Genomic DNA, 12,571 nt, shown 5'->3' with positions numbered 1-12,571 from the left:
GAACATCCTGGGAGAAAGCCATTTTGAAACCAGAACTCTGGAGCAGATACCAGCCATGTGCTTTCCCAATTAACAGAGTTTTTCCAGACACCATTGACCATCCTCCAGGGAAAGTACCCAATTGTTGATGCAGTACCTTGTACACTTTATGGCCTTAAGACTGTAACTGCATAACCAAATAAATCCCCTTTTGTAAAAGCCAATCCACTTTTTTTTTTATTATTATTATTTTGCAAAAAGGCGGCATTAGCAAAGCAGAACAGATTTGGTACCAGAAAAGTGGGGTGCTGCTGAGTTTGCAAATACCAAACATTTTGCAATGGCTTTTTAAATAGATAAGGGGAAGATTCTGGAAGAGTTGTGAGGTGCTCAATAGAAAAGGCCTAAATTGCTTTGAGGAGACTGTTGGTAGAAATGTGGACTCTGAAGATACTTTTGATGAGGCCTTGAGCAGAAATGATAAATGTGTTCTTGCAAACTGAAAGAAAGGTGATCCTTGTTTTAAAGTGGCAGAGAATTTGTCAAAATTGAGTCCTGGTGCCAGATAGAAGGCAGAATTTGAGAGTGATGAGCTGGGATACTTGGCTGATGAGATCTGGCAACTAAAAGTTGTGGATATATCATGGCTTCTCCTTACAGCTTATAGTGAAATGTGATTGAAGAGAGATAAACTTAGAACTGAACTCTTGGGATCATTGAAACCAGAGCTGATGATTTGGAAAATTCCAGGCTTCTGGGGGGTGGAACTCAGAAGCTACAGCCCAAATTGAGGATTTAACCACACATGGAACCCAACCAACATTTCAGTACAAGCCAGGATTGGAAATGGAATTATCCAGAAAGGATTTGTAGAACAGCCTATTGTCCTGTGGTTTTGATCCCTGTGTGCTTTATGCAAAAGCAACAGAATTTTTTTGTGAAATCTTTATAGACAGAGATGCTACTGATCTGGACTGGAGGAGACAGACAAGGAACAAATTAATGGAAAAAATCTTCAAATACAGAACCATGGAAGTTGAGGTCTGGAGTCAAGAGGTCTCAGGCTGGGAGAGTGGAGTGGCCCACATGCATGGAAAGGGTGAGTTTGCCCTGGAGGTCAAGGGTGGCTTTCTGCCTTGATGCTCAGGAAGAGTTCCATCATCCCAGGCCCCAGAAAGGGCAGAGCACATTCCCAGGGAACTGGGGAGAGCCTGATTGTCACTCCACTGCTCTGGGGTTGCTCATGTGCCCTGGAGATGGAAGAGGATCCAGGTTCTGCTCCAATGTTTGATGAGGGTTACGCCAAGAAGGTGGTCTCCTCAATGTGTGCATATGTTGGTGCATTCACCCCAGCATTTGGAGAGAAAACAGCTGCCACAGAAGCCTTTGGAAAGGGTTGGAATCCCACTCTTTCAAGCCCCAAGTATAAAACATTGTTCTGTGAATGACTCTGAGACTTTGAAATCTAATGGAGTTCACTGTTTTGGTTTTAGGAACTGTTTTGGTCCTGTTAACCCTCTTTTCCTTTCAGTTTCTCCTTATGGCAAGGGAAATGTTGATCCTATGACTGTCTCTTTTCTGTATACTGGAAGCACATAACTTGTTCTGTTTCACAAATTCACAGGAAAAAAAAATTATGCCTTATGACCAACCACACCTGTAATTGATTTTGATGGGATCTTGCACTTAAATATTGTTACCGAAATGATTTAAGTTTCTGTGATACTGTGATGGAGTGAATATATTTTGTATTTGGAAATATCATGTTTTTCTGGGGCCCAGGGATGGAATGTACTGGTTTGCATATATTATGACCACAAAAAGCCATGTTCTTTGATGAAATCTTGTGGGGACAGACATATAAGTGTTGATTAAGTTGGAATATTGGATTAGGTTATTTCCATGGAGAAGTGCCCCACCAAACTGTGAGTGATAACTCTGGATAATTTCCTGGGAGGTTGGCCCCAATGATTCATTGTGGGCCTTGATTAGCTTATTAAAGCACTATATAATGTCAGATAGAAGGAGCGAGTGTGCTACAGCCAACAGCAACACTTTCAAGAACACACAGGAGCTGACAGAGGAGATGCTGCTTACAGAGCAACATTTTGAAGATGGCCTTTGAAAGCATACTTTTGCTCCAGGGAAGCTAATAGAGGACAAATGTTCCAAGAGCAATTGACAGTGACATTTTGGGGAGAAGCTGAAACCAAGAGAGGAATGTCCTGGGAGAAAGCCATTTTGAAACCAGAACTCTAGAGCAGACACCAGCCATGTGCTTTCCCAGCTGACAGAGGTTTCTTGACACCATGGGCCATCCTCCAGTGAAGGTACCCAGTTGTTGATGCATTACCTTTGACACTTTATGGCCTTAAAACTGTAACTGTGTAACCAAACAAACCCTCATTTATCAAAGCCAATCCATTTCTGGTATTTTGCCAAAAGGCAGCATTATCAAACTGGAACAGTTGGCAATTCTTCTCTTTCAGTGTCTTAAATATATCATTCCACTGTCTTCTCACCTCCATGGTTTCTGTGGAGAAAAATGTACATAGACTTTTTTGAGCTTCCCTTGTATGTGATGGATTGCTTTTCTCTTGCTACTTTCAGAATTCTCTCTTTGTCTTTTACATTAGATAATCTGATCAGTAAGTGTTCAGGAGTATGTCTATTGGGATATATTCTGTTTGGGGTATGCTGTACTTCTTGAATCTGTAATTTTATGTCCTTCATTAGAGTTGGGGAATTTTCAGTGAATATTTCTTCTATTCTTTCTGCCCCTTTTCCCCTATTGTCTCCCTCTGGGACACCCATAACACATATACACATGTGCTTCACATTGTCACTCAGCTCCCTAGGACCCTGCTCATGTATATATATTTTTTTCCATTCTTGTCACCATCTGTTGTTTGTGTGTATGAATTCAAATGTCTTGTCTTCCAGTTCACTGATCCTTTCTTCTGCCTGTTTAAATCTACTGTTGTATCTCTACATTGTTTTTCTTTTCCTCCCTAATGCACTTCATTCCCATAAGTTCTGTCAATTGTTTTTTCAAGTTTATGACTTCTTCTTTATAGTCACCCAGTGTCTTTCTCATATCCTTCATCTCTTTTGCCTTATCTTTCCTCAGTTCATTGACTTGATTTTTGAATTGATTTAGGAGATTTGTTTGCATGTCTTTAATTAGTTCTTTCTTCAGTTCATTAAATTGATTTGGCATTAGTTGCCTCAACTCCTGTATTTTGGTTGAACTCTTAGTTTGTTCCTTTGGCTGGTCCATATTTTCATGTTTCTTAGTACAGCTCATTATCTTAAGCTGCCATGTTGTCTGACTTTCTTGATTAGTTTACTCTGGAGTTCATTTTCTGTCTTTTACCTAGGTTTTTCTTGTCAGTGATCTTTTTTCTCTAAACTTTGCTGTTTAGTTCAGCTTATTCTAGGCATCAATGTTAGGTTCTTTTTAGTTGTTTCAGAGTTTTTCATCTCCTGTTTTTCTGTTTCTTGCCTTGCCTCTATGTAGCCCTTTTGTGTGACGGTCTCCTCAGATATGGCCAACCCCAGTCAGGCTTTCCAAGTCCAGAGAGGCTCAGGTCTCAGAGGGAAGTTATGGAGTTTCCTTGAGAATGAGACCTTCCTGTGAGGCCTTTAGAGTCTGTGCTTTTTGTATCCTGTGTCGCAGGTGATGTTTGCCAGCCTGCAGCTCCCCTACCCATGTAAAAAGTATGGAGCTTTAGTTCTCTTGGTAACCTTGACCCTGTCAGCAGTGTGGCTGACTGATGTTTGTTCTAGGTTCCAGTCTCTGGAGTCTAAGTTCCTAGAAGGAGGGCTGCCAGTTGAGCTGGACCACAGTCCCCTTTTCTTGGGGAAATTATGGCCTTCAGTGAGTTGTCTTCCCCACTGATCTTTTTGCTTTGTCTATCAGAGCTACCTTAGCTCTGCTCTTGCCTGGGCCCAAACTGCAAGTCTTGAGGCTGTCTATAATGGGCTATTTTGAATAGTTATTTTTTTTTTTAAACAGAAAAGGGATAAAAAATAGAAAAAAGAGAAAAAAAAGAAAGGCCCAGTAGAGACTATTTAAAGAAAAGCCTTTTAATTCCTTCCCTGCCTTTCTGATGGGCTATTGAAATGCAAACAGACAAGGAGTTGGAGAGCAATTCTGGAGCATTCAAAAAGCAGAAAATCTGGCTTTTCAGAGAAGGGCCCTGGCCCCCTGGGTTTGCATATGTGCCTGATTCTGTTTGAGCCCAGCCCTTCTCAGTACTATGTTCACCCCAACTGGAGTTGGGATGAAGTCTCTGTTTTTTGTTTTGTTTTGTTTTGTTTTGTTTTTGCTCTTTTAACTAGCCCTATCTCCTCTGCACCAGGCTGACTGCTCTCAGATTCTCCAGTCTCTGGTCTCAGTTTATCTGTTGTTGGAGTTTTTGTTCAGCAGTCTGAATTTGTTAATCAGTTCTGCAACTTCAGTTCTCCCTACTGGTTACAGCAGTGACGGTCTCTTCTCCTTCAAGAAATCATCCAGAAAACAGTCCGTTGTGCCTGGCATGGAGAGGCCTGTGTCCCCTGGCCATGAGAACTTACAAATTTTTCTGACCTCTGCTGTTCCATGTGCTGGAGACTGTGGTATAATGGGTGTCCAAACTCAGATTCCCCTGAGGTGTCTGGTCCACACAGTTCCTGGCAATCTACCAACTGCCCAAGAGGAGTAACTAAAGCCCACACCTCACAAATCTGCCATCTTTCCCCACCCCTAGGTTGTGTTCTGAAGGGTTAAGCAGCATACTGATGAAGTAGGCTTGTAAAGGAGGGTGGAGGTAGATAAACAAGCTAGTAAAGAAAATGTGAGGGAAGCATAGTGTCATTTTTTGAGTTGAAGGAAATTGAAAGGGGGATATTTAGTATGGGAACAGATATGGAAATAGAAAATGCAAGTTTTATTTTACTCATATTATATTTCAGATGTCTTTCAGTTATATAAATGGAGATGTCAAATAGGTAATTGAATATAGAGCTGTACCTTAGAGAAGCAAGACTGGAAGGCTATTTGGAGTGATCATCATATATATTTAAAGCTGTAGGACCATGTATAATCATTTACAGAAAGTGAGGAGTTGGGACAGAAAAGCATGACTGGGTCAGAACACTCTTGTATTCTAAGGTTTAGATTAGACAAAGTTGCCTGACTTAAAGTTTGCCTGGTGAGAGGAGAATGCAGTAGTATAGGAATTGCAGGAAGTATCTTGACAGAAATAGGACATAATGCAAAATTGAGGAGCTTGAATTTTATTTAGCAGACTTTGAATTATTTATATAAATGGAACTGAATATTTATAAGAGAAAGGACTGCCTTGATCAAATATGAGTTTTAGAGAAGCTACTCTGGCTGTGGTGACTCAGCACTTTGTTCTCAGTGTGACACTTTGCATGTTGATATGGCATAGGAGATAGATCAATCAACAGATTTACTGAGTGCTTCTCATATACCAAGTAAAATTAAATTCTGGATTAATAGTGACATAAACTAAGATCACTATAGGAAACAAAAAATTAAAACAAGAACCCCAAATTGAATGTGCTGAAGTTGGTATTTTTTTATGATCTTGTTTGGCTCATTGATCAACAGACAATAGGCTTAGTACAGTGCCAAGAAAGTGTAGTGTAATAAACAGTGTTAATTCATCACCTTGTAAGGACAAATCCTGCTTGCTGACAATTCTCAGTGAACTAGGGCAGCAGTGATAAAAACAAATAATTACAAAGCAAAGTCAAAATCTATAATATAATCATGCATATAGAACTGTCAGTGAATAGATTTGGGATGACTTAGTTTATCTGGAGGTGTTAAAAATATTACCTAAAAAACTATATTTTCCATAAAAAACATTTTAGTTTTGCAGTAGAAAGTAAATCTCCATGTTGGAGGAGCAGTGGGGTATAATCCCCCCAAAATTACTCTTACATACTAATTTTCCTCTTAGGGAATAGCCATCAGTATTGCCCAATCCATAGTGAACACAAGAAGGCAGTGCTCTCCCATTCACTCTGGCTCAAATGACTCCCTTCAGTACAGAGTAGATTGAGGGATTATTTGTACAGGCATTCACTACACTAGGAGATTACCCTTGGGAAACAAACACAATAGTAATATACAACTAGAATAACAGCTTTCAAACTTTTTTTCCTCATAGACAAGCAAATTGGCAGATGATATTGACACATACTCCTTTGGCTTGCTCTGGTTATGAGCCATTTTAAATTGGCTAGCTATGATTCCTCTTCATTTTCTTCCATTCAAAAAAAGCATATTGTAATGAAAACAAGTAAAAAAGGTATTATTGAGGTAATCTTGAAACCACTCTATTTATTAATGAAAAATAAATTGTATTTAAAATATGGTACATGATTATTTTTAACATATTAATTGATATTCAGCTCATAACTTACTATGAGAGAACAGGTTGTTGAAATAGTGAAAGTTCCTGGTATTGAAAATGTGGTTTATATGCATGTGTTGTTCACCTTATGCTTACGTTTCTCTTTAGTGAGGACTCTGGACTATCTCTTGATCTACCACTGAGAAGCAGATGCTGTCTTTTCTATCATGTGGAGGCCCAGTCATGACACAGCCCCAAGAAATAACATCCAAGAGTGTGAGGAAGAAAGAGCAGGCAAGACCTCTCCTCCTGTTTTCTTGTCTTAGAGTTGCCCACTTCATAAACAAAGTGACTGACACTAGAAAGGCCCAACCCTTAAGAGAGATTCCAACCTTACCCACAACAATATAGCCATATCCTCAAAACAACAGTCATATTAAAATATCCTACAATTAAGCCCAGGATTTGTATAAGAAACTTATATACACACACCCAATACTAGAGGCTGTTTTATAATAGATTGCAAGGGAGAGTTCATTTGTCTTTGGTCATGAAAGACATGTAGAGATTTTCTGGGGAGAGAAACTTTGGAAAAGAAATGCTAAGTAAAGTTAACATGGAAAATTTCAGAGGAATGAAAGCTCATGAAATGTCTGAAAGATGGAAAACCTTTCCAGTCTTGCTGGAGCATATGGTTCTCAGAGAACTTGGTACTGTTTACTGTTTATAGAAGTATTACTCAAATGTTAATTCAGTTGTGACATACTCTGCCTGAAAAAAAAAATAGTGAAATAATCAGCTATCCATAAAAATAAATAAATCAATAAACAAACAAACAAACAAACAAACTGCCCAGAAGTTAAAAAATCATTCTGTAAATACAAGGCAGTACATTTGAATTTGATTTTAGAAGTGTTAGAGTCAGAACTCTTCCAAATTCAGAGGTAGGAATTAAGAGATAAAAACTGGTAGACTGAGTAGTGCTTAATAAAGAAACTGGATCTGAAAACAGAATGATCAATATGGCTGATGCACTGCAGATTTTGGGAGAGCAGTGGTAAATGAAGATAAATTGACAATCAGGCTAAGATATTTCAGGGCACTGTAGTCCAGGGTCCAGATTACCAAGTGTATCCTACAACAATGGGGAGACATTCAATATCCACAGGCTCAACCTTTTAGTGTCATGTATGACAATGCATTATCCTCAATCCTCTCATCCAACTTGTCATCAAGTTGCCATCAAGATACACAGATTCTTCCCTTATAAGTTTTCTCATGTCAGTCCCTTCTACTACTTTCACAAGGACCCTATCATATAACACTCAGACCATATTTGAGACCCTATACAATAGGGACACAGATTTTTTATCAATAAAATCAGCTTTGAGCAAACTATTTTTCTACATTTTGATGAATATATAAAATTTACTGTTTCTACAACAGTCCATTCATGCTGTGATGATAAATATATGTCAGATGAATGTTAGTTGAGTTGGTCATGTGACTATATAAAGCAGGGTATGAGTTGCAGTATATAGGAAGGCAAAAGTGTGCCATAACATAACCTGGCAGCAAAGGAAAACATGGAAATTTTATCTCATGAATATATAGAAAGCTTGATCACACCACTGAACTATTCTATCAAAATATCATCACTGTATAAAGGGTAACCAAGAAAGACATTAACACTAATAGTTTTAAAGAAATTATAAATGATTGTAATTTAGAAGAATATTATTTTAATCATTGCTTCTTTACTATGCTTGTGTCTTTTAAGTGTTCACTTTTTAGACCAGGCTGCTGCAAATTTCTAGTATTTAAAATTTATACTCTGAAAAACACAAAATGTTTCAGAATCACTGTTTTATTGTCATGTTTCTGGACTATTACCATACTGCCCTGTCTTGTGACTCTATATAAGTCTTTCTTTCTTACATCCATCCTACATATCATTAAAGAGGTAACCCTCAATATCAATCTTGTTTGATGGATAAAGAACAAATAGTTTTGCTCAATCTGCAAGGCCTTACATTGTATATAGACTCCCATATGAGCTACATCTGCTAAACTTATCCAAAAGTATTTAGTTAACAGCTTAATTTGTATTTTAATTTTTTCAGCCAGCCTAGTATATTAAAAAATTGAAACTCAATAACTTATGCAAAATAAAAAATCTCCAGTTCAATACAGTTCCTTCCACTCCTTATTACTCTAATCATTTTATACATTTGTACCTACTGAAGACCTCTGCTTATATGTCCCTTCTCTGCAGGAAGCTCCCCAAAAACTCAAATTTGTTTGATACCTGAGTAGGCCATAGACTTTTCTGCCCACTGTCCTTCACTTTTCCTAACTACCTCTCCCTGCCCTTTGTTCTTTTCCTTCGAAAATCGGCGTGTAGTCTATTTAATCTTCAGATTCTTTCTCAGCCATCCAGTTAAGTATTCTATACTAGTTGTTAAGCCTGTGGCAATACCCTTGTCAAACACATCACCCCTCACACTCCCCACCCCATGTCACTTGTAGACTGCTCCTGTATAAGCTAACTCAAGTTTTTCTTCCATTATCCATGATGGTATTCTCTGGTCAGACAACTGCATTTGGTTTTGGCAGGGGCTAGCGTGATATCACCAGAAATTTAACAGTCTAGGAATGATTCAATGATGCATGTACATTGGTGAGATAAATACTTTATTTTCCTCACCCCTTGGTGGGACATTTTATGGAATATTTTAGTCTTTTGGAAAGGATTTTCCTTTCTTCCTGTCTCACTTCTCCTTCCTTCATTATGTGTCTTGGGGTCAGCTCCTACATAAACTATTAAATCCTTGCCTCACAGTCTGCTTTGGATGGGACGTATCATCATATTAACCAGTATTGTCTCTCATTTTTGTTTGTACAAACTCTATACAAATTACCCAAATGGAATATTATCTTCTTGAGATCCATGGGGGAAGTCATGTAGGTACTCAGTTGCCATCACCCCCTATCTTTTCCCACTCTTCTTTGTGTGCACATTTTTTTTTTCCTCTTTTGTTTCTCTGTGTGCAGGTGTTTGGTGTATTTCTAGCCATGCTTGCTTGCATGCAGGTGTTTGATATGTTTTTATTTAGGCCAGAGACTGCGGGCAGGTGGAGAAGATGTTCAATCTTAACAAGCCTCTGCTGCTTCCCAGAGCATAAGTGTTGCCCATTGGTGAGGCCCCCTATGATGGGTTGTATAAAAGCTCAATAAATGGGCTGTGCAGATGTCTCTCATCTGCCATGTGTTGTGAAACATGTGGTGCTTCCAAACATTTGTCCTCCCCAGGGAACCTTCCACAATGGTCCCTCATCTCCAAAATGAAGCAGTGTATGTGGAGCTGCCATCACCAAACCTGTCCAGAGTAGTTCACCTCTCCAGGGGACCAACCATGATGAGAGCTTTTCCCTGCTCTTTTGGAAACTTTGTAATGTATAAGTATTCAAGTGGTTATTTCCTGGGAGTATTTGTTGTACCTGACTCTGTGTTTCCATGTTGCACCATAAAGCAACTTGCTCCAAAAGGACTTCATAAGTTATTTGTTGTTGTTATTAAGTAATATTTTAAGAGCTACAAGTTCTTAAGAAAATCTGTCATTACTATTTTTATTAAATACTTTTGTAGTTGGAAGTCCTTACAACAGTTTTCAAGAGGCAAGAGTGGAAGGACGATAAATACATAGATTAAATAACAGGTTTTGGAATTCAGGTAAATTATATGTCAAGATACTTTACTAGAAGAGGTACAACTTTTAGAGATACAGATGCCCCCTATGAAATAAATCTTTGATATAGAATATCATGGGGAACAGGACAATAATGTAATTTTTTTTTATTTTGTGTTATCTTGATTTTCTTTTTTTTAATAAGAGAGATTGCTATGTGCTTATTAGAAAGGTTTACAAGGGTTCATTGTTCATATAATGAGAGTTGTTTCATATAATGAGAGTTCTTTTTTTCATATAATCTGAGTTCAAAGATTCAACTCAGATGAGTCTTCCAAACAGATGCCTCAATACATTCTTCTCTTTCTATGACATTAATATACCTTTACTAGAAATCATCATCTATTTCCTCAAATTGTCAATTGTAGACTTTTTTTTGCAAAAAAAGAAAAAAATATTTGCAATTATAGAAGTTATACAATTCCCAGTCTCTAAGGGTCAAATTGTTTCCCCTTTAGTAGAGAACTTGTGGGCTTATAGAACAATTGTACCAATAATATAGGTTTACCACATACCACACCACTAACAATACCTTGATTTGGTGTGGAACATTTGTTACAACTGATAATTGCACACTTTTTTATATTTGTACTATTAATTAAAGTTCATGGCATACATTAGTGTTCAATGAGTATATGGTATAGTTCCATGGAATTATTTTCAAAACTTTATACTTTTAACACATACACAATCTAACTTTTCCCCTTTTAATCATATTTGGATATATATTATGGTACTGTTAATTGCATTTACAATGTTGTGCTACCATCACCACCATCCATTATCATATTATTTCCATCATCCCATATAGGAAGCCTGTGCTTTTTATTCCATAACCTCCCATTCCCTACCACACCCCATCTCCTAGTAACCCATATTCTAAATTGTGACTCTGTCAGTTTGCTTTTTTTAATTGTTTCAAATAACTGAGATCATGCAATATTTGTTCCTTTGTGTCTGGTTATTTCAATCAACATGAGGTCTTCAAGGTTCATGCATGTTGTTGCATGTTCCATTACACACATATTCAACATTTTATTTATCCATTCATTGGTTGTTGGACACTTGGGTTTCCTTTCATCTCTATGAAATTATGAATAATGCTGCTATGAACATTTATGGGCAAATATCTGTTTGAATTCCTGCTTTCAATTCATTTGGGTATATACCTAGTAGTGAAATTGCTGGGTTGTATGGTAGTTCTAGTCTTAGCTTTCTGAGTAACTACCAAACTGTCTCAAACAAGTGTTGCACCCTTATACATTGTAATGAAGTAATGAAGTAATGAAGGAGTGTTCCTATATTTCCACATCCTCTAAACCACTTGTTTCATTATGTTTTTTAATAATAGCCATTTGAATGGTTGTGAAATGATATCTCATTGTAGTTTTGATTTGCATTTCCTTGATGATTAATAATGATGAGAATCTTTTCACATATATTCTGGACATTTGTATATCTACTTTGGAGAGATGTCTGTTCAAATCTTTTACCTATTTTAATTGGGCTGTTTGTTACATGTTAAGTTGAAGGATTTCTTTATATATTCTAGATACTAATCATTTATGAAATATTTCCCCCCATTTTGGAGGTAGTCTTTTTACTTTCATGATACATTCCTTTGAGGAACAAAATTTGCTTTTTTTTTTCTGTATATATATTTTTTATTTTTATGATTTCCCATTTATCTACTTTTTTTGTTGCTTGTGATTTGGATGTAAAGTCTAAGAAATCATTGTAAAACACAAGGTCCTGAACATGCTACATTTTCTTCTAGGAGTTTGATAGTTCTAGTTCTTATATTTGGGTCTTTGATCCATTTTGAATTGACTTTTGTACTTAGTATGAGGTTGGGGTCCTCCTCATTTTTATAAACGTGGATCCACTATTCCCAGCAACATTTGTTGAAGAGACCATTCTTTGAAAATTGAAAGGTCTTTGACAGCTTGTCAAAAGTTAGTTGGTGAAGAGGAGCTAAGGTGGTGGCATAGAGAGGTGTGGAATTTAGTTGGTCCCCTGCAACAAATAATACTCAATGAGGAACAACTAATACATAATCTGGAACAACTGATGGGGGCAAACATAACTGTCCACACATTGTGCACCAACCTGGATTGGGTGGAAAGTCTGAGAGTGCAGCACAAAATCTGTAAGTGAAAACTGCAGAAACATGCTAGGAGCCCCCACCCCCCACAGCAGGCTGAGCTGCATGCAGGACCTCACTGTGGGAGAAAGCAGCATTCTCAGAGCAAGCAAATATAACTCAGTCAAGCTCCAACTGGGGTTTTAATTAACAAATGTGGACTGCTGAATACAAGATCCAAACATAGACAACCAGCAAAATACCTTGAGGTCACAACCAATGGAGAGGAGGTGGGGCTGATGGAGAGTAAAACTATTAATTAAAAAAGAAAAAAAAAATACAGAGACTTTTAGAGACTGACCTTAGAGAGCCAGAAAACATCTGTGCCAC

The sequence above is a fragment of the Choloepus didactylus genome, chromosome 1, assembly GCF_015220235.1.
Source record: "Choloepus didactylus isolate mChoDid1 chromosome 1, mChoDid1.pri, whole genome shotgun sequence".
Lineage (NCBI taxonomy): Eukaryota > Metazoa > Chordata > Mammalia > Pilosa > Megalonychidae > Choloepus > Choloepus didactylus.
Note: the sequence above shows the minus strand (reverse complement) of the source record.